The sequence below is a fragment of the Gorilla gorilla genome, chromosome 23 (assembly GCF_029281585.2).
Source record: "Gorilla gorilla gorilla isolate KB3781 chromosome 23, NHGRI_mGorGor1-v2.1_pri, whole genome shotgun sequence".
NCBI lineage: Eukaryota > Metazoa > Chordata > Mammalia > Primates > Hominidae > Gorilla > Gorilla gorilla.
The window spans coordinates 32962136-32983861 of NC_086018.1; the positions used below are offsets into that span (position 1 = coordinate 32962136).

Here is a 21726-nt window from a genome sequence, read left to right on the forward strand (position 1 = left end):
ATGTCTGCACAAGAAGAAAGAAAGCCCGATCATGAGAGCATCAGCAGTAGACACTCCCCCTGAGGATGATCAGCTTTTTTTTTTTTTTTTGGAGACAGAGCCTTGCTCTGTCACCCAGGCTGGAGTGCAGTGGCATAATCTCAGCTCATTGCAATCTTTGCATCCTGGGTTCAAGTGATTCTCCTGCCTCAGCCTCCCAGGTAGCTGGGATTAAAGGTGTGTGCCACCATGCCAGGCTAATTTTTGTATTTTTAGTAGAGACGGGGTTTCACCATGTTGGCCAGGCTGGTCTCGAACTCCTGACCTCAAGTGATCTGCCCACCTCAGTCTCCCAAAGTGCTGGGATTAAAGGTGTGACCAATTTTATGACATGAGGGACAAGCACTAGACGGAAATCAGAAGACTTGGGCTCCAATCCTCAGTAGATAGGATGGGCTGGTAGGAAAACAAGGGCTTTACAGTCAGACACACATGGGTTAAAATCCAAATCTGCTAACTGGCCACATGATTTGTGAGCTCTTTAAGCTCGCAGAGCCTGTTTCTTCATTGTAAAATAGGAGCCACAGTATTGCCCATTTTGCAGGACTTTCTAAAGGATTACACGTAACATACATGTAGTACGTACTTAATAAACGGTGGCTACTATTACTACTCTTATTACCAGTGATATCATCCTGAGTAAGTCAATTACTCACAATTACTCTCTTTGAGGTCTGGCCTCTCATCTATAAAACAAGGTTAATAATCCTCATTCTTAAAGAGATGTTGGGATAACTTAATAAAACACGTATGTTAAAAGCCATACCATAGAGGTGGTGGTTGCACAACATTGAGAATGTACTTCAATATCTGCACAGGCCTGGTGCTGGCAGTGCCCTTTGTACTGAGGTGTTGGAGCAGGACAACAGTGAAGTTCATTAGGAATGCAACCCAGGGTGGGCTGCTGGGGTCCATCCTGTCTGAGGGGCCAGGAGTGGAGCCCACACTCACTCAAGTCCCACTTTGGGGCAAGCCTGAGCGCCCAGCTGTTCTGTGGAGGCACAGACACTTGCCCTCAACAAGAAAACCATTTCAGAATCATTTCTTGAATGACCCAGAAAGGCCACTGTGCCAGTCTGTCCATTTCATTTTAATAGGAAATAATCAGGTACTTTTCCTGACTTGGAGCAAGAATGGATCCTCTTTACTGTATTTAAAAAAAAAAAAAAAAAAAAAGGCCGGGCGCGGTGGCTCACGCCTGTAATCCCAGTACTTTGGGAGGCCGAGGTGGGCAGATCACGAGGTCAGGAGATCAAGACCGTCCTGGCTAACATGGTGAAATCCCGTCTCTACTAAAAATGCAAAAAATTAGCCAGGCGTGGTGGCGGGCGCCTGTAGTCCCAGCTACTCGGGAGGCTGAGGCAGGAGAATGGCATGAACCCTAGGAGGCAGAGCTTGCAGTGAGCCAAGATCGCACCACTCCACTCCAGCCTGGGCAACAGAGGGAGACTCCGTCTCAAAAACAAACAAACAAACAAAACACCCATGGACACAGGGAGGGGAACATCACACACACACAGAGGCCTGTTGGGGGTATGGGGGCCAAGGGGAAGGAGAGCATTAGGACAAATACCTAATACATGCGGGGCTTAAAACCTAGATGACGGGTTGATAGGTGCAGCAAACTACCATGGCACACATATACCTATGTAACAAACCTGCACGTTCTGCACACATATCCCAGAACTTAAAGTAAAATAAAAAATAAAAATAAAAAAGAGAAAGAGAGTGAATATACTTAACGCCACTGAATTATACACTTAAAAATGGTTAAAATGGTAAATTTTGTTATATATATTTTACCACAATGAAAAAACTGAAAATTAGAAAAACCAACAAAATAAGCCATTCCAGTTGGGATTCCTATTTATAAACAACAGAGCCCACTCTAGCTAGTTTAGCAGAAAGTGAATTTATGAGAATGTCAGGGCACTCACAGATCTCCAAGTGGGTTAGGAATCAGTCTCAGAGGCTGTGCAGCCAGGACCTGCCTCAGTAAAAGCTCCACAATGCCACAAGGGCACTAACCCCACACAGCTCAGCTTGGCTGGAGCCTCAGCCAAGCAGGACACACCTGCCATCACCGTCACTGAGTGGATTCTGCATGGCTCCTGGTCCTTCACTTCACTCCACTCCCTTGAAAGTCCAGGTTTTGGCCGGGCACGGTGGCTCACGCCTATAATCCCAGCACTTTGGGAGGCCAAGGCGGGCAGATCACAAGGTCAGGAGATCGAGACCATCCTGGCTAACACGGTGAAACCCCGTCTCTACTAAAAAATACAAAAAATTAGCCGGGTGTGGTGGCGGGCACCTGTAGTCCGAGCTACTCGGGAGGCTGAGGCAGGAGAGTGGCGTGAACCCGGGAGGCGGAGCTTGCAGTGAGCTGAGATCGCACCACTGCACTCCAGCCTGGGCGACAGAGTGAGACTCCGTCTCAAAAATTAAAAAGAAAGTCCAGGTTTTGCACAGACCTGGACTTTCTAACTGCACTTGCTTTCCGCGTTGTCATGATCAAGGTCGTATGCCAGGACTATGGTTGCAAGGAAAGCAAGTCAATGTACCATGTCTTAGGATGCATGAACTTCCGTGGTGGGGAATTCCCAAGTATGAGAAAAGTGTGCACAGATACTGTGCCACCAAAAGTCCCCTAAAAGTCCATTTCAGGGGCTTTGAAACTCAAGCTGACTTGGGTTTTAATACCAGCTCTAGTAATCGCAGGCCATATAATTTGCAGCAAATAATCTCTCTGATTCTCAGTTTCCTCATCATGAGAGAGGAGTATTAATATCTACTTTCAGAGATTTTATTCAAATATTGAAAATAATACATCCAAAATTACAGCATATTATAGGTCCTTCCTCCACACGCCCAACAAATGCAATTGAGCAATTGGACAGGAAAACTTTTTGACAACATACCACCATGAATGGCCTTAATGCTGGCGATCTCTGCCATGGGATATTGCCTTTTCCATGAACATGCCAGACACCCTCTTCATAAAAAGAAAGTCAATCTTGACGTGTCTTAGTCCATCTGTGCTGCTATAACAAAAATACCTTAAAATAGGCGGCTTATAAACAACAGAAATATATTTTTCACAATTCTAGAGCCTGGGGAGTCCAAGGTGAAGACAGTGGAACATTTCATGTCTGGTGAAGGTCCATTCCCTGTAGACGGCACTTTCTCACTGTAACCTCACATGGCAGAAGGAGTGAGGTAGTTCTTGGGGGTCTCTTTTGTAACAGCACTAATCTGAGAGCCTTCATGACTCAGTCACCTCCCAAAGACACTACGTCCTAATACCATCACCTTGAGGGTTAGAATTTTGATACATGAATTTGAGGAGAACACAAACATCTAGACAATAGCATGAGGCAACTTGCAGACTTCCCGCTGAATAAGATCATGGCAGACACAAAAAAGACCCCAATTCCAGGGGAGAGAATAGCTTAGCTGAGGGTGAGGGCTGAGCAATAGGAAGCTCTTCCATTGCAGGGGCATGTGCCTATGCATGGCCTGGAAGAGAGGAAATGCAGCATGCATGTCCCAGCAAAGGGACATATGATGTAACCTCAATTAAGTGCCAGAGGTCACACAGTCCAGCCTTGGAATGGTCTTTTTGTTTATTTGTTTTTTGTTTTTTTGAGACAGAGTCTCGCTCTATCGCTCAGGCTGAAGTGCAGTGGCGCAATCTCGGCTCACAGCAAGCTCCGCCTCCTGGGTTCACACCATTCTCCTGCCTCAGCCTCTCGAGTAGCTGGGACTACAGGTGCCCGCCACCACACCCAGCTAATTTTTTTGTATTTTTACTAGAGATGGGGTTTCATCATGTTAGCCAGGATGGTCTCGATCTCCTGACCTCATGATCCGCCCACCTCGGCCTCCCAAAGTGCTGGGATTACAGATGTGAGCCAACCGCACCCGGCCTGGTATGGTCTTTTAATGAGTCCTGCATCAGAAGTATTTCCAATCTGTATCTGAATCTTCCGAAATACATTGCAGAAGACCCAAATCCTAATACATAGCCACACTCTTTATAGTTCTTATTTCCCATTCCTCCCAGTCTCCAATTCTGTCATCCTCAGCAGCTGCCCCCAAAGCCTCTCTCCTTCTCTCACTGCTCTGCCTCGAGATTCCTCCTGAAATCACAGCAGGGGCTCTCATTTTTCTACCCTTTTCCACACTAATTTTCTTTTCCTTTCTCCTTTACAAACCGAATCTACCCAGACTAGCACCTCCGTTTTTTTTCCAGATGACTCCGTGTGTGTGTGTGTGTGTGTGTGTGTGTGTGTGTGTGTGTGTGTGTCTTGGGCAGGGCAGGAAAATCACCTCCATCAGACAAAGCTAGAGGTTTCCTTCGTGTGCAGAGAGAAAGTAGGCACGACTCTGCATACATTAACAATTTTGTCTCTGTTATATACATTTTTGGAGATGACAATTAAACCTGTGAGTGAATTTGGTCAATCATAAGGTCTGGCAACAACCTTGAACAGAGGTTTGCATCTTAGAATTCTCTAACTATGATAGATTGAAAAAATGGCCACGATGCTTTCCAGCTTCTCCCATCAAGAAGCCTGCTGCCCACCTGTTGAATCTTGTAAGGTCTTGTGACTTGCCTTGGCCAAGTGAATATGGCAGCCGTAGCACTGTCTGAGTCCTGAGCCTAGGTCTCGGTCAGCTTTGCAGCTTCTGCTTTTGCAGCTTTGGCAAACTAGACACAGAGTATGAGAAGTACCGGGCTAGCCTGCTAGAGGAACAGAGATAGTGGCCCAGCCTCCTCTATTACTCCAGCCAGCAGACAGGCAGCCCCCAGGAACAGAGCTTCCTAGATGACCAGCAGCTGGCCACAGAGACGTGTGTGAGACCAGCCAGGACCAACAGAGAATAAACATCCAGTGGAGCCCAGCCCAAATGCCAACTCACAGAGTCATGAGCTATGTAAATGGCTATTGTTTTAAGTCACTAAGTTTTGGGGTAACCTGTTACACAACAGAAGGTAACTGATAAGATATGGCACCCCAAACCATCATGGTAACAGGTTCTAAAGGAGGCTTCTGAACCAGTGTCTGCCTGCCATTGAAAGGGCTTCCCATCACCTGTGGGTGTGGGGTACTCATAGGTCTCCCATGGAACCCTTCTGTTGGCTTTCCTGTCTAAACCTCTGGATCCCTGTTCTGAGTCCTGCAACCCTAGGACAGTTTTGTTTTCATCCTTCCCTCCCACTGTCTCCCATTATCATGGCGACATATATCAGAAAGGAAAAATGGCACATTTCTGCAAATCAGCTAAGGTTTTGCAGCAGAGATGGCAGCTGGGATTGCTGGCCCATTGTGGAGTACAGTACCACAGGATCTCTTCCAGACAGAGAAGCAAACTGGACCCACTGCAGGAAGCAGCTCTGTTGTCACTAACCAACATTAGGGTTTGGAATCAAGTAGCTTTTCTAGGGCTGGAGATTGTAGTGGAATTTGCTAGTGACATGATGAAGACTACAGTGAAGCTCCCAGCCCCAGAAACTGCATCCTCCTTCCTCCCTACCCTGTTAACGTGTTACCTGAAATTCCAGCATTCATTCCTTTCATTTTGTGTAATGGAAAATGCTCTGACATTAACTACATACTGTCTGCATAGCAAAGCCAATATCAACAAAGTTAAAAGGCCACAGAATGGGAGATGTCTGCAAAGCACATAGCCAACAAAAGATTAGTGTCGGGAATATATAAAGAATTTCTACAAGTCAGTAACAAAAAGACAAACAGCTCAGAACAATGATGGATGAAGGCGGTCAAAAGACAATTCACAGATGAGTTCACTCGAATGGCCAATAAACGTGTGACAAGGAGCTCAGCCTCACAAGGAGCCAGGGAAAGGTAAACAATAAGCAGTAATAAGATATCAACTCACAAGTCACCAGATAGGCAGAAATCATTGCAGGAGGGAACATCAATTGGTACAGCCACTTTGATGAGAAATTTAGTAACACCTAGCAAATGGGAAGACCCACCCTGAGACCCAGCAATTTCACATCCCAGATCTAAAAAGAAAAAATCTTCTTGCATATGTGTACAGAAGACATGCCCCAAGGCGTTCACTGTGGCTCTGTTTGTAATAGCAAAAAATTGGAAACAACCTACATATCCATTTAGAGGGGAAATAATAAATTATAAAATATTCATACAATGGAATTCTATACCAATCTTAAAATGAGTGAATTAAATTTGTATGTATCATCATGAATAAAATATAATGTTGACATAAAAAGCAAATTGCAGAAAGTTAGGTAAAGTTTGCAGTTTATGTAAAATTTTAAAACCCCAAAAGAATCCTAGACACATATATAAAAGTACAAAATTGGGCTGGAAGATTACCCACCAGCATTAGAATAGGGTTATCTCTTGGGGACTTGGAAGGGGACAGGGACTGGGGAGGTGAACAAGGGGGCCTCCAATAGTATTTGTCACATTTTATTTTTTTAGGAAAGAAAGGACCTACGGAAATAAGGCAAAATACAAATACTCATGACACTGGATGGTGGATAGACAAGGGCTTATAATTTGTTTCCAATTCATTTATTCATTCATTCACTCATTCACTCAACAAATATTTGCTGAGTAACTGCTTTGTGCCAGGTACTGTTCTAGGTGCTGGGGACACAGTTGTGAATATGACAAAATCCCTGCCCTTGTGGCACAGACAGTAGAGACGTGCAGACAAGAAACGAATGAGTAAAATTATTAAATTGTCAGATGATGATAAGATCTATGGAGAAAAATAGGACAAAGAAGGTCAATATGGAATAGAGGTGTTGGGAAAAGTGGACAGAAGGTTTAAATTGGGAAGCCAGGAAAGATTTTGATACAAAGGAGACACGAGGATCAAAACTGCAGGGATAAGAGAGGGAGCCACGGGCATGAGCAGGGAGGGACCCTCCAGGCAGAGGAAGAGCAGGTGCTGAGGCCCAGGGCGAGTGCCTGGTGGGCTCAAAGAGCATAGGAAGAGAGATAGGAGATGAGCTCCCAAGGTAATGGGGCAAGAGACGGGGGGCATCATGTATGTTTTAAATATTTCATAATGTTTAGCAGAAAAAGAAAAACAAGAACAGAAAGAGAGAGGGATTTCCAAAAGGTGGTTGGTTGAGCTCAAACAAAAATATACAGATTGGTGCAAAAGTAATTGCAATTTTTGCCACCTAAAAGTAATGGGAAGGCCGGGCGCAGTGGCTCACACCTGTAATCCCAGCACTTTGGGAGACTGAGGCAGGTGGATCACGAAGGTCAGGAGTTCAAGACCATCCTGGCCAATATGGTGAAACCCTAGCCCTACTAAAAATACAAAAATTAGCCAGGTGTGGTGGTGCATGCCTATAGTCACAGCTACTCAGGAGGCCGAGACAGAAGAATTGCTTAAACCCAGGAGGCGGAGGATGCAGTGAGCCATCATCGCGCCACTGCACCCCAAACTGGGCAACAGAGCAAGACCAAGACTCCATCTCAAAGAAAAAAAAAAAAAAAGGAAAAAATGCAATTACTTTTGCACCAACCTAATAGTTGGGAAATGCAAATTTTAAAAATAGATAAACTCTTCCAAGTTCGAAATGTGCCACTAGGTCCAGTGAAGTTTCAAGAGGGAGCTGGAGAGGTAGTTCCCACTGGCTGCACACTGGACCCACCCGGAATCTTTACAACATCCAGATGCCCAGGTGGCACCCAAGTTACATCAACCAGAATGCCTGGAGCTGGGCCAAGCACGGGTCTACACCAACCATGGCCTGGTGATCTCCATATGCAGCAAAGCTTGGGAACCACAAGGATAGCGTGTGCTGAGTTTCCCTAACCTAGATGAACCTGGAACCTTCCGATTTTCATTACATGTTTCCCAGACCAAATCACAGGACTGGGTTTCCCTACAGAACATCAGTTTGTGAAATGGAACTCGGTTGTTTGGGGTTATTTTGAACATAGTTTTTAAAAACATATTTTTTTTGGTTAAAAAAGCAATATATTCCCAGTCATTTCCATATAGATGTAAAGTACTTAAAATAGTGTCTGGCACATCATAAGAGCTCAATAAATGTTGCTCTTATTGTTGTTGTTATTTATACCTTAACATGAAGTTTATCATCTCTCTTCCTAAAAACGGGTCTTGGTTGACACATCAAAACATTTATTAAGAATATTTATTCAGCCTTACAACATGCCAGGGACTTTATATGTCTGCAAGTCAGAATATTCTGATTTTAAAGATGAGGAAACAAAGGCTTAGAAAGGTAAAGCAACCAGCCGAGGGTCACTCAGATAACTGGTGGCATGACCAAGGCTATGTGTGTGGATCTTGCCCACCACTAAAATTCATCCTGATTTTATAAGATTGTTGCTGTTTCCCAATATGTGAACGTAGTTTTGGATTTTATTCTCGTGTAAAGGAATACAGAAATGAAAGAACCAGATGCTTTTCTGGGCTCCCCAGGCAGAACTAATCTCTCCCGTCTCTGGGCCTCCACGGGCCTTTGTATGTTCCTCCATTATGGCTCTTAGCATATTGATTTCCAGCTGGAGTTGGGATTCACGGTAAAGTCAGGGAAGGGGGTGGCTGCCCCGGGTACCTCCAAAAGCTGTTGTTCTAAATTGTGCTGTGGTTCTGAATTGTGCTGTGGGTATGGGCTACAGTGCGTGGCTGCAGATTTGCTATATGGGCTACAGTGCATGGCTGCAGATTTGCTGGTAGTGCTATGACCCCTTGTGTGAGGGATGAGACCACACAGAGGCAGTGCATCCCAGTGGTTCAGAGAGGGAGTCTGGTGGCAGAATGCCAGGTTTCCAATCCAGGGTCTGGCCCTTGGTGGCCTTATGACCTTGGATGACTTTCTGGACCTCTCTGTGCCTCCATGTTTTCATCTGTAAAACAGAGGTAATCGCAGTATCTTCTGCATAAGGTAGAGAGGATGAAAGGAATTAATGCATGCAAAGTTCCTGAACAGTGCCCAGCATACATCAGCACTAAATAGACATTAGCTGTTTGCATCATGTTATGGTTGAAACTGGCATCAGAATGGGGTTACCTTTTTGGAGGTTGGGAGGGGACAGGGACTAAGGAGGTGAACAAGGGGACCTCCAATAGTGTGACTTGGATGACTTTCTGGACCCCTCTGTGCCTTCATTTTCTAAATCCATACAAATAGAACACAGATTGGTGGATACCAGGGTCTGGAGTGAGGGGGTAAACGTAGTGACTGCTTAATGGGCATGAGGTTCCCTTTTGGGAAGATGAAAATGTGTGAGCCTAGATAGAGGTGGTGGTTGTGCAATACTGTGAACACATTTAAGGTCACCGACTTGTTCACCTCAAAATGGCTAATTTTTGTTATGTGACTTTCATTTCAATGAACAAAAATTAATAAACCTGGCTAACCTACATTCTCATCCCAGTTCACCATATCTTAGCCAAATTACCTCTTCCTCATATTTCCTCATCTGTCAAAAGGAATAATAGTAATATTTTGATCACAGGTCACATGAGAGAGTTAAATCAGGTAATTATGTAAATTAGACCATGCATGTAAAGAACTGGGCACACAGTAAATGTCCAAGAAATGATACTGATTTGTTTTTGAGTTTAAGAGCTACAATAGGGAGCACTTTGGAAGTGACCATCTCTGCCTTTTCATGGAATGGATTGACACATGTCACCTATAAAAAGATTGCATTGTCAAGCACATGCATGCAGGTCATGTACAAATTAAGGAGGAAGCATTCTCCAACACTGACCTGCTGGGATTTATCTGGAAAACCCATTCTCGGCAACTCAAAAGTTCTCACACTTACCTCTTTTAGAACTAACTAGAAGTTACTTAGCAAATATTTGAAATAGACCCATCAATTTCAATGAAATATATCTCTAAAGAGATTCTATCCACCTTTACTCAGATATTAGGAAACGGTTCCTACAACAATGCCTTTGATGGAAGACATTGGCAGAAAGGAATCTCCTGCACGCCATTCTGTGTGCAGTGTTCAATTTTGTTTGAAAAACAGTCACCCAGGAATTTCTACAACACCTGTTCTGGCCTGGGGGAGGGGGATGGCTTTAAAGAAACACATGTCTGCATTGCCCTTCCATAATCTGATCAAACTGCAACAGAAGGAGAGGAAGAAAAAACAGAGAGATTTGTAAGATATAAATCATAAAAGCAACAAAAAAGACAGAAATATTATAAATGAAAGACCAGGTGCACTATTTCAAATTATGCTGAATTGAGCCCAAATCCCTAATGTTTCATTTTGTAATGGCTATCCAAACAGATGTCTTAGCCTTCAGAAAACTCACTAAAAATGGAAGTGCAAATCCTCCTTGAGCTGTTGCTTTACCCAAACCTCCTGCCGCCATGTTGACACCAATGGCATAAAAACACCAGTGGTAGAAGGGAGGCAAAGTCTAGTGCCAGAAAGTGTCATGGAACTTTTCTTATTGACCTATTACATATCAAGAAACATGCTAGAAAAGTTAGCATTCATTAGCTCACTTAATCCCTAAAATAACTCTAGGGGGGTAGAATTTATTAGCCAGTTTTTTAAAACATACAAGAAGGCAAGCTCAAAGCCAACAGGAAGCCACCACGTGGGCATATGACCTGTACTGTAACACAGGGCCCACGCTTGGTTGCTTGGTTTAATTATCTGCTGTTGTTGTTTTGAAGCTTCAATTTTTGAACAAGGAAACCAATATTTTTCATTTTGCACTGGGTCCTGCAAATTCTGAGCTTATCCTGCTACATACAGACATGGTGATGTTTCAACAGGCCTACCACCACCTTATGTACTTCCCAAGGCAGTAGAATTAAGCCCCTGGTTGCTGTTCTTTCTGTTGTATCAGAGATACAGGTTTATAATGAGGGTAAAAGGAGATTGCATATGCAAGAGGGCTCTGAAAAGACAGCTGTCAGTTAGAGAGAGATAGATACTCCACAGGTATCCTAGACCATCATTGTGGCCCACAGACCAAATCAGGCTTGTTGCCTGAGTTTTATGATCCAGAAGCTTGGAATTGTTTTTGGTTGTTTGTTTTGAGACAGGGTTCTACCCTGTTACCCAGGCTAGAGTGCCATGGCACAATCATGGCTCACTGCAGCCTCGACCTCCCGGGCTCAAGTGATCCTTCCCTGCCTCAGCCTCCCAAAGTGCTGGGATTACTGGCATGAGCCACCATGCCTGGCCCTAAGAATAGTTTTTACCATTTTAAATAATTGAAAATTTTAAATAATATTTCACACCACATGAATGTTACATGAAATTCAAATTGTAGTGTCCATAAATACACTTTTACTGGAACACAGCCATGCCCATTCATTTACATAGCAATGATAGGCTGCTTTCCAATGGCAGAATTAAGTAGTTACAACAGAGAATGTATGGCCCCAAACCCTAAAATATTTACTATCTTACCCTTCACAGAAAAAGTTTGCCAACCCATGCTCTAGATGTTTGATGAGTGAATGAATGCACAAATGAATAAATGAGTGAATTTTAAAATGTTCTTATAATTTCATTGTTAGTATTATATTTACACAGTGTCAGAACAACTTGGTAAAAAGTCCAGGCCAGGTGCAGTGGCTCACACCTGTGATCCCAGCACTTTGGTAGGCCAAGGCAGGTGGATCACCTGGGGTCAGGAGTTCAAGACCAGCCTGACCAACATGGTGAAACCTTATCTCTACTAAAAATGCAAAAAATTAGCTGGGCGTGCTGGCAGGCGCCTGTAATCCCATCTACTCAGGAGGCTGAGGCAGGAGAATCGCTTGAACTTGGGAGGTGGAGGTTGCAGCGAGCTGAGATCACACCATTGTGCTCCAGCCTGGGCAACAAGGGTGAAACTCCATCTCAAAAAACAAAGAAAAAAAAAATCCAAAACTCACTAATGGTACTCAATACCTGTTCTGATTTTTCCCTCAGAATTACCCAAATGTTTTAGAAAAGATAGCATTTAAATTCCACATCTCTTTATTTTTCAGTTTATGGTAAATTGATTACAAAAAATAAAAAAACCCTAATTCTTCTTCTCCATAGATCTATGCCCCTTGATATGACTTTGCAGTTCCTTCTACTAAGAAGATGAATCCATTTCTCCACCCGCTGAGTCTGGGCTGGTCTTGTGATGTGCGTTAGTCAACAGAAGTGGCTGAAGTGATGGCGTGCCAGTTTTTAGCCTACACTTCAAGAAGCCTATGGACTTCCACTTGCTGTCTTGAAACCCTGTTTGAAAAAGGTTCCCTGAGGACAAGGCCAGACTAGCCTGCTGGAGGGTGAGAGACCACAGGGAGCAGAGACAAGTCAGCTCACATTAGCAGAACATCTCAGTCAATCCACAGACCCGTAAGCAAAAATAAGTGTTCTTATAGAATGGCACAGTGGTTTGGGGATTGTGTGTTATGCAGCATTATTGTGGAAATAGATAACTGATACACCATCCCCTTTTTGTTTACTCATACGCATTCCTTCTTTGTTATCATCTACAGAAGAGTATTAGCAATGGACATTGATCAAACCCTCATAATAATAGCAATAAGAAGAACTGATTCTGAAAATTGTCATGTGCCAGGCAATGTGCTAAAGATTTTCCCTGAATCCTCTCACTTAATCCTCACAAAAGTCTTGGGAGGTTGTGTATGGTAGGCAGCTTCTACAATGGCTCCCAATGACCCCTGCTTTCTGGAATTCATACCCTTAGGTAATCTCCTCCCCTGGAGTGTGGACCAGAGTTAGTGACTCACCTCTAATGAATGAAATAGCTCAGTCTGATGGAAGCAGCTGCCCTGTACTGAGCTCCCCTAGGGAGAGGCCCACATGGGAAGAAATCAAAGAATGCCTCAAACCAACAGCCAGAGGGAAACTGAGGCTTCAGTCCAACAAGCCAGAAGGAACTGAATCCCACCTACAACCACTTCATTGAGCCAGTAAGTGGCTCCTCTCCCAGTCTTGAGATGGCTCCAACATCAGCTGACACCTTAATTACAGCCTCGTGAGGGACCCTGAGCCAGAGAATCAGCTAAGCCATGTCCAGATCCTTAGTCCTTCGAAACTATAAAACAGTAAATGCTTGCTTTTTCAAACTGCTAAGTTTTGGAGCCATTTGTTATGCAGTCATAGATAACTAATATATAATATGATGCCTTTTTTGCAGACGAGAAAGCTAAAGCTTGGTGAGATTAAGGAAGCCTACAGTTACACAGCTGACTCCCTCCAGAGGCCCCATCCACACCCACTGTTGGACTCCTGCTACTCTCGGAGGCTTGGAGTTGGTTTCTCCTCCCCCAAATCAGTCTCAACACTTACCCTTACTTCCTGCTCTTCATGGTCTCAGCCTCACCGTTCTTCGTGGACTCATTTTTTCTCTTCCCTTTGTTTTATTTTTGTCTCTTTCTTTCTTTTTTGTCTTCAGTGGAGTCCTAGCCTTAACGTTTTCCTTCTTTAATCCGTTGTTCCCCTTCCTTTCTCTTTCCAGCCCTCTGTAAGCTGCAGCACAGTGTTTACAGTTAAGCCAGCCTCCATCGAGGCCTTCAGTTGCCGAAGTTCAAAAAAATCAACCTAGAATAACAACGTATTGTTATATAAATGGCACCTCAGAAATAAACTAGTGAAATACGCTTATCCGCACAGTTCACATGGGGGAAAAGCTTGCTACCTGATGTTCTAATACATAATAGTTGTTTTCTCATCTATCAACTTTCATCCCCAGTATCCGTAAGCTCCAAGAAGGCAAAGACTTTCACTATTTCATCACTCTTTTCTCCAGGCCTAAAATAGGTCTCACTCCAAAACAGACAGGCAAAGATTATTTTGAGAGTGAATGAATATTAAATGCAGAAGATAACAGATCAAGAGGGAGAAAAGGGGTTGCAATTTAATGAATAGCTCTTATGTGCCGGGCATTTTTACCAATATTATTTTCTTAAATGGTCGCAATCATTTTATGGGGCTTCCCATTTTGTAGGTGGGGAAAATTGAGGCTCAGAGAAGTTAATTTCCCAAAATAACACAGCTAGTAAGGGACAGAGCAAGGATTGGAACCCAGGCCCCCATGGCCTCAGAGCTTGTTCTCTTTGTTTCACATCCCACTACTGTGGGCCTGTGAGTCTCAATGGTAGTGTCTCAAGCCCTCAGACTAGAATCTACACCTCCGGTGACCTGGCTTCTTGGCAAGCAGCTGAATGGCCAGAAATCCCGCCATGGCCCCTACTACACCTTTACAAACACAGGTCACAGATCCATCATCCTTAGTAGCACTCCTTGCTGGTAAAATAACAATACAATCTCGTGTGACTGTGGGAGAGGGGATTAAGAGCACAGCTGCACTAGAATCCAGTCCTCTCAGTTACTTGCATGACTAGAGCAAGTTACCTACCATCTGTGGGCCTCAATTTCCTCCTATGGAAAATGAGGAAAAGAAACGCACCTAACTTCATCGGGTTGCTATGTGAATGAAATGAGTTGGTCCCTGTGAAATGCCCAGAAGAGCCAAACACATAGTAAGTCCTCAATAAAACTAAGCCAAAATAATTATTATCACTTAGCCTCTCATGTCACCCTCCCAATCCAGTTAAGTACATCCCCTTTTTAAGGATGAACAAACTGCCTCAGAGAATGTCAGCGATTTGTCTGGATTCTTTAACAAAGCCAGGAGAAACGAGGATCCATGTAACACTCCCCTTCCCATTCTGCATACCTCACCCAGAATCCATGTGGCTCCTCCATGTGCTCTTGTTCCACCCCTCCCGCACTAGCTCCTGTATGTTTACACTTGATAATTTGGCTTCACATCTCCAAGCTGCACTTGGAATCGTTCAGATCACAGCCGAACATCTTTATGTGTTGTTCAATCTTTGCTTCTGAAATGAGGCTTTCTTTAAGAGAAGAGGGACAGGAAGGCAGAAGATGGAGCCCCAGATAAAGAGGGAAACTGAGTAGGAGATGGGAAATACAATGAGAGGGTTTCCAGCAGGGACCCCGTCCATCTCCATGAAGCACAGCACACTCGTTTCCCCCGCAAAAGTCTCCTTCGTTGCAGAATGGAATGGGGAGCCCACAATAACGAGTCTTTAATTATGAAACTCTTTTACCTTATTGCTTTTGTGTGGCCCCGATGAAAATAAGCAGTGGCAGTTTCTATTAGAAATGTTAATTACTTTCCCGGGTAATTAGACTCACTGGGTATCGTGAGCACCTGACCTCACTTCATAACAGCAGAGTTGGGAAAAAGAAAAAACGTGGCTGGGGTTGAGGGAGGTGGCGAAGAAAAGGAGAATGTTTATAAATGCTGAGAAAAGCAAAATCATCCAAATTAGCTAACGGAAAACTGTAGCTAAAGGGCCCCTGAGAATGGCTGGGACAGGATACCTACTAGGAAAGGGCTTTTCAATGCCAAGGACTTGTCATGAGGATGGAAACAGGGACAAATCTCTCTTAAAATAATGGGATCTTGGAGAGATTCCTACCGGGTCTCCTCTAGCAAATAAGGCTGCTGAGGTACCAAGCTGCTCAGAGACTTCGCAAGGTCACACAGCAAGGTGGAGGCAGGTGTGAGCCCAACAGGGCTGCTGCTTCACCTTGCCTGATACCAAGGGGGATTGATTCCTTCAATAGTTAGCCATTGACCACATGCTAAGGGCTACTTTGGCACTAGGAGAACAGCACTGACACAGTTCCAATTCTTAAGGAGTTTAGGGTCTAGGGGTACAGAGAGAAAATGGCCATACTGCTATGAAGGAGGCATATAGAAGGCTGTAATAAAGAATCATTGGTATAGATGGAGTAGTCAGGGAGGGCTTTCCTGTGGAGGTGGCTTTTTCCCTGAGACTTAAAGATAGAGAAAAGGCCCCCCAGTTGAAGAGTTGGGGTGAAAGAGTGTACTATGTGGTGTTGTGGATTAGTGTCCCCCAAAATTCATGTCTACCCAGAACCTCAGAATGTGACCTTGTTTGGAAATAAAGGTCTTAGCAGATGTAACTAGTTAAGATGAAGTCATACTGAATTAGGATGGGCCCTGAATCCAGTGACTGGTGTCCTTATAAGAAGGGGAGAGACACAGAGACACAGCTGCACAGGAAAGAAGGCTGGGTGATGACAGAGACAGAGATTCAAGTGATGCAGCTGGAAGCCAAGGATCACTGGCAACCACCAACGCTGGAAGAGGCAAGGAAGGGTCATCCCTTGGAGCCTTCAGAGACGGTGTGGACCTGCTGACACCTTTTTTTTTTTTTTTTTTTTTTTGAGACAGAGCCTCATTCTGTCACCCAAGCTGGAGTGCAGTGGAATGATCTCAGCTCACTGCAACCTCCACCTCCCAGGTTCAAGCGATTGCCCTGCATCAGCCTCCCAAGTAGCTGGGATTACAGGTGTGTGCCACCACACACAGTTAATTTTTGTATTTTAGTAGAGACTGGGTTTCATCATGTTGGCCAGGCTGGTCTTGAACTCCTGACCTCAAGTGATCTGCCCGCCTTGGCCTCCCAAACTGCTGGGATTACAGGTGTAAGCCACCGTACCCGGCATGACACCTTGATTTTGAACTTCTCTCCTCCAGAACTGTGAGACACAAATTTCTCTTTTTTAAGTCACCCAGTTTGTGTTACTTTGTTATAGCAGCCCCAGGAAATTAAAACATTTGGCTACCATGAGCCCACATCCCTGGCACTACAGAATACATTCTGAAAATATAGGATAAGGTTATGTAGAGAGTGCTGAATGAAGGTTCCAGCTCTCCTGCTGACCTGTAACTTTCAGCAAGTCACTCCCCAGTTTGGACCTTATCTAAGTCAGGAAGAACTTGGAGTTCCCAAACACATAGTCAAGGCCAAGTCAAATCTCAATCACTTAAGGATCTGTTTAATATGCAGATTCCTGGGCCCATACTCCTAGGCTTACAGAAGCAGCATCTCTGGGTGGGGCTCCAGAACCTGTACTTCCTAACAAGCTCCCTGTGAGAGGGATTTAGATATGCCATTATGTTTTTAGAATTTCTGGGTCCAAACACACACTCTACGTCCCTTTTAGAGCAACGTGTATCATATTCTAAGGGCTGCACACTCTGGCCTTGACCATGAGCTGCACCTGCCCATCCACACTGACCTAATGCACTGCTGAGGCCTGTTTGAAAACCCAGGCATCCCAGATGCCAAGAGATCCTTCTGCCAAAGGCAAGAGGCAGGCTCGGTCCTCAGAGTCATTAAAGAAGCTGTTTACAGAGCCCTGCTCCTCTTTTAATTTGTTTGTCTTTTCGATTGTGTAATTGAATCCAAGCCATGGGGCTCAGCCAAGCCTTGCCAAGGAAGGAGTGATCCCTCAATACCCAGGAGTGACTGATAGTCATTTCTGAGGCAAGAGGTGCTCTGGGTCTGGGTGGCAGGAAGGTCTGAATCTTGCCATGCTTCTGAATGGAGGCAGTATGGTGTGGGGGACAGTGCTGGAACTTAGCAAATTAGAGAAACCAGGGTTCAAATTCCCACCTCTGCCATGAGCCAGCTGTGTGACCTGCACAAATTGCTAAGTCTCACTGTGCCTCAGATTCCTCATTTGTGAACCCAAGAGTAACACACCCACCTAGCAGGTTTGCTGGGAGAACTACAAGAAGCAATGCACACAGAGACTCCAGCACATTGTGGATGCCCAGTAAAATATGCATTATCGCTATCTTATTACATTTGTTATTATTGTTGTTATTGAATAGCAGAAGGCTCGCATGGAGAATGCCGGCCCCTCTGGCAGTGGATGGCACATAGCTGTTAGAGCCAAGAGGGGATAGAGAGATGGCAGCCTGGTGTCATGAAAAGAGCCCAGAATCTAGAATCAGAATTTCTAATTTTGAATTCCAATTCTGCCCTATTCCTTCTGTACGGCCTTGGATGAGTTACTTAAACACTCTCATCTCCGAAGTGGAAACCGGTATTCCTATCATACCCATCTCTGCTTGTGACAATCAAATGAGACAGCATATGTGAAATTGGGAAAACTCCAAATCTTTTTACAAATCCAAAAAAGAAATGATTCTCTAGCCCCCTGGTTCATAAGTCTGACTGCACATTAGAATCCCCTGCGATGTTTTTTTAAAAAATCTCAGTGTCTGACCCAGTTGAATGGCAATCTCCAGGAGTGCAGCTTGGAAGAGCAGGCAGCCACTGAGAGTGGCTGACCTGGCCCACAGCTCTTGTGCTGCAGAAGAGGAAGGCTAGGCCCAGAGAGGGAAGCAGCCTTTGTACACAGCAGATTAGTTATACTCTGGAGTATCCCTCACTCCCCACCTCTGCCTCCTGCCAGGATGAAATTCCAACAGGCAGAGTCTCAGGGATGAATCAGGAAGCCAGGAAGGATTATTTGCATTGTGGCACCCTCCTGGGAAACCAGGGTATGCACAGTCAGTGTTAGCCAAGAAGGATATGCCCAGAAGCTCCTCAGCTTGTGGGCACTTACCTTGCAGAGGTGCCCCTGTTCTTGGATGATCAAGAGGCAGAGGTCTACTGGCAGGCAACTCAGAGGTGGTTACTGCAGACAAGCCCAGAGTAAAAACCATGCAGAATGGAAGGTAAGCAAGTTTCGGGGTCAACCCAGCTAGATTTGAGTTCCCCACTCCCACAATCCCCTCCCCACCACCCACCACTGACTAGCTGTGCACCATCAGGCAAGCAGAATGAATGAGAGTTTTGCTATTTAAACACCATGTTTCCCTGCTAGGCTGGCTCTGGTTCCTGCTTCTTAAACATGCTTCCTTTAGCTCTGGTATTCAGTCTACTCCCTTGGATGAATCAGCCCTTTTGGGGAAAGAACAATGTCAGGCAGGCTCCTTTATCTACAATGGCACAGCCAAGGAATTGAATGAACCAGATTGGGTTGCTTGAAGAAGATCAGGGAGCAAACGCAGTGAGGCCCCAGCCTCCAAAAAGCTGTGTGTGGAGGAGGCCCCAGGAGCAAGCTAAAGCCAGGATCCTAGGTGGAAGACCCAGCAATGGAGATGCAGTAGAAGGAATTTTGTCAGCATAAAGTTGTGTAACAAAGGAACCAGCTGCCTTGAAAAGTAGTGAGCTTCCTGTCACTCAGGAGTTAAAGTGGTGGAGGTTGCATGGCCACTGGTGAGGATGGTATTAATGGGATTCATACATTCAGTGGAGAGGTGGACTAAACAAACTTGAAGGCCCTTCATGCTCAGATTCTCTGTTTTCCAAAGTCTGAAGTCCCACTAACCACATCTGCTAAAAAGAAGTCAGGTAGACTTACAAATCCTGACTCCACCACTTGTCGTGTGACCTTGAGCAAGTTTTCTAATCTTTCTGCGTCCTTTCCCTCATCTGCAATATAAAGATAATCATATCCATCTCGAATAACTGGGGTGAGAATTAAACCATGTACTATATGCACCGAGTGCCTTGAACAGGCCTTCCACACAGTCAGGTCTGAAATAGCAAAACACCACCCTGGCCGCCCTCCTAATCTCCAGCAGTAGCTTCCCAGTGGTCCTCAGGTTTCCCAGGATATGTGCTCATTAAGCAGATTAGTGCACAAAACCAACCATTGCTCACATCCTTGGATGCCCAGGATTAAATGCTGGTTGCAATCTCCCTTCCCATTAAGCTCCTGCCTCGCAGAACCCAAGCTATTTCACAGGGAGGGAGGTATTAATAACCATGCCTAAAGGGAAGCTATTGAGAGGGGGAGAGAAAAAAAAGTGGTGTAAATGACCACAAAGAACGCAGGCATGGTGTTTGAGCTGAAAATGCACATCACAGATTCTGGTCTGCACTGCTAAGCAAGAAGGCAAATTCCTTCCTAGTTGCTGCTGCCAAACATTCTCTCCCCAGGGCACCAGCAGGCTGCCTTCTAAGCTTGTCTCCCCCAGGCCCATCCTAAAAGTAGGAGGTAAGCATCGGTCTGCTGGGCAAATAACAGTCAGGGCCAGAGCGACACAGCTGACCCCCACCTCAACACCTTCTATGTGCACAGTATAAGTAGGGACCTTCTAGTGGGATTTGAGGGGCCCAGAGCATACTCCCACCTTGGTCCAAAAAGCATCTCCCTTGTTAATTTACCGTGCATGCTTGAACTTATGACTTTCCCGTTTTTCACTTTCAAAGTACTTTTACTTCTGTTTCCTAAAACTGAATTCCTAGACCTCATTAAAAGAAGGCGAAATGGTCAAAACCATTTCCCACAGCTAAGAACTCCTAGTTGGTTTAGAAATCACCTCCCAGTTAACCCAGGTGACCTGAGGGAAGAATAAACGACATCCTTGGAAATTGAGGTGAAACTCACACTGTCCAGGACCCTTCCACTTCTTCCCCTCCCTGACACACACACACACACACACACACACACACACACACACACACACACACACGTCACCAGATTCCATCTTGAGCTATCAAATGCCCAGTCAGCCCATTTGTATTAGTCCTTTCTCACATTGCTCTAAAGAACTACCTGAGACTGGGTAGTTTATAAAGAAATGAGATTTAATTGACTCACCATTCTGCAGGCTATACAGGAGGCATCACTGGGGAGGCCTCAGGAAACTTACAATCATGGTGGAAAGCGAAGGGGAAGCAATCACACCTTCGCATGGCAGCAGGAGAGAGGGAGTGAAAGCAGAAGTGCCACACCTTTAAACAACCAGATCTTGTGAGATCACTATCACAAGAACAGCAAGGGGGAAATCCGCCCCCATAATCCAATCATCTCCCACCGGGTGCCTCTCTCAACATTGGGAATTAGAATTCAAAATGAGATTTGGGTGGGGAAACAAAGCCAAACCATGTTACCATTCATTCAAGATGATGGCAGCCAACACTCTTGTCTCACACGTAAGGGACAGCAGTGGCCAAGGGGCCAGGTTCTCTATTACCTGACACTATAAATGCTCTAGATGGGCTCATATTATAGAAAGTTAATGACAAACCTCCTAATCAAAACACAAGGACAGATGGTTCCTCTGGTAGGTCAAATCAAGGAGGGTGAAGGTGAGAATGAATTAAGTATCATCGCATCCATTTTACAGATGAGGAAGTTGAGGTGGTAAGAAGTGACTTGCTCATTACCACAGCCAACAACAGATGGCAGAGGTAGCTTCAAATTCAAGTTGGCCAAGCACTAAAAGGCGTGTTATTTTCATTATGTCACATAAGTCCTTACCCAAAAGCTCAACTTTGCCTACTTCACAGTGTGGAGAGAGTCCAGGTCTGGGTCCTTTAGAAACAAGGCTACTCTGTTAGGCCTGTGACTGTCAAAACTTAACAAGCATAAGAATCACCTGGGAGCTTGTTAACCTGCAAAACATAAGTGTGGTCTAGACCAGCACTTCTCAAACTTACATATGTACACAAATCACCTGGGGATCTTGTTAAACTGCAGATTCTGATTCAGTGGGTCTGGGGTTGGGGTGAGACAGCATTTCTAACAAGTTCCCAGATGAAGCCCATGCTGCCAGTCCGTGGACCACATTTTTGAGTTGCAAGAGGCTAGAGTTAGCCAGTGCTTGAATCCTGGCTCTGCCACCTACTGGCTGTGTAACTTAACCCCTCTGTGGCTCAGCCCTTTCTGTATTAAAGATGTGTGTCAATACAGTGCTACCTCATGGAGCTCTTTTAGGATCAAATGAGATGATTCATGTAAGTCACTCAGCACAGCAAGCAGTGCATAGAAAAACCTCAATAAA

General features: G+C 44.8%; 1 long non-coding RNA gene across 2 annotated transcripts in view; it reads right to left on the reverse strand.

Moving 5' to 3' along the window:
* LOC109024552 (uncharacterized) overlaps positions 1 to 21726 on the reverse strand; it is a 241082-nt gene that overhangs the window by 197351 nt on the left and 22005 nt on the right. For both annotated transcript variants that reach the window (XR_008675009.2, XR_008675007.2), the window contains exon 2: positions 13365 to 13616. This is a non-coding gene — a long non-coding RNA (uncharacterized lncRNA). The remainder of the gene's footprint in view (positions 1 to 13364; positions 13617 to 21726) is intronic.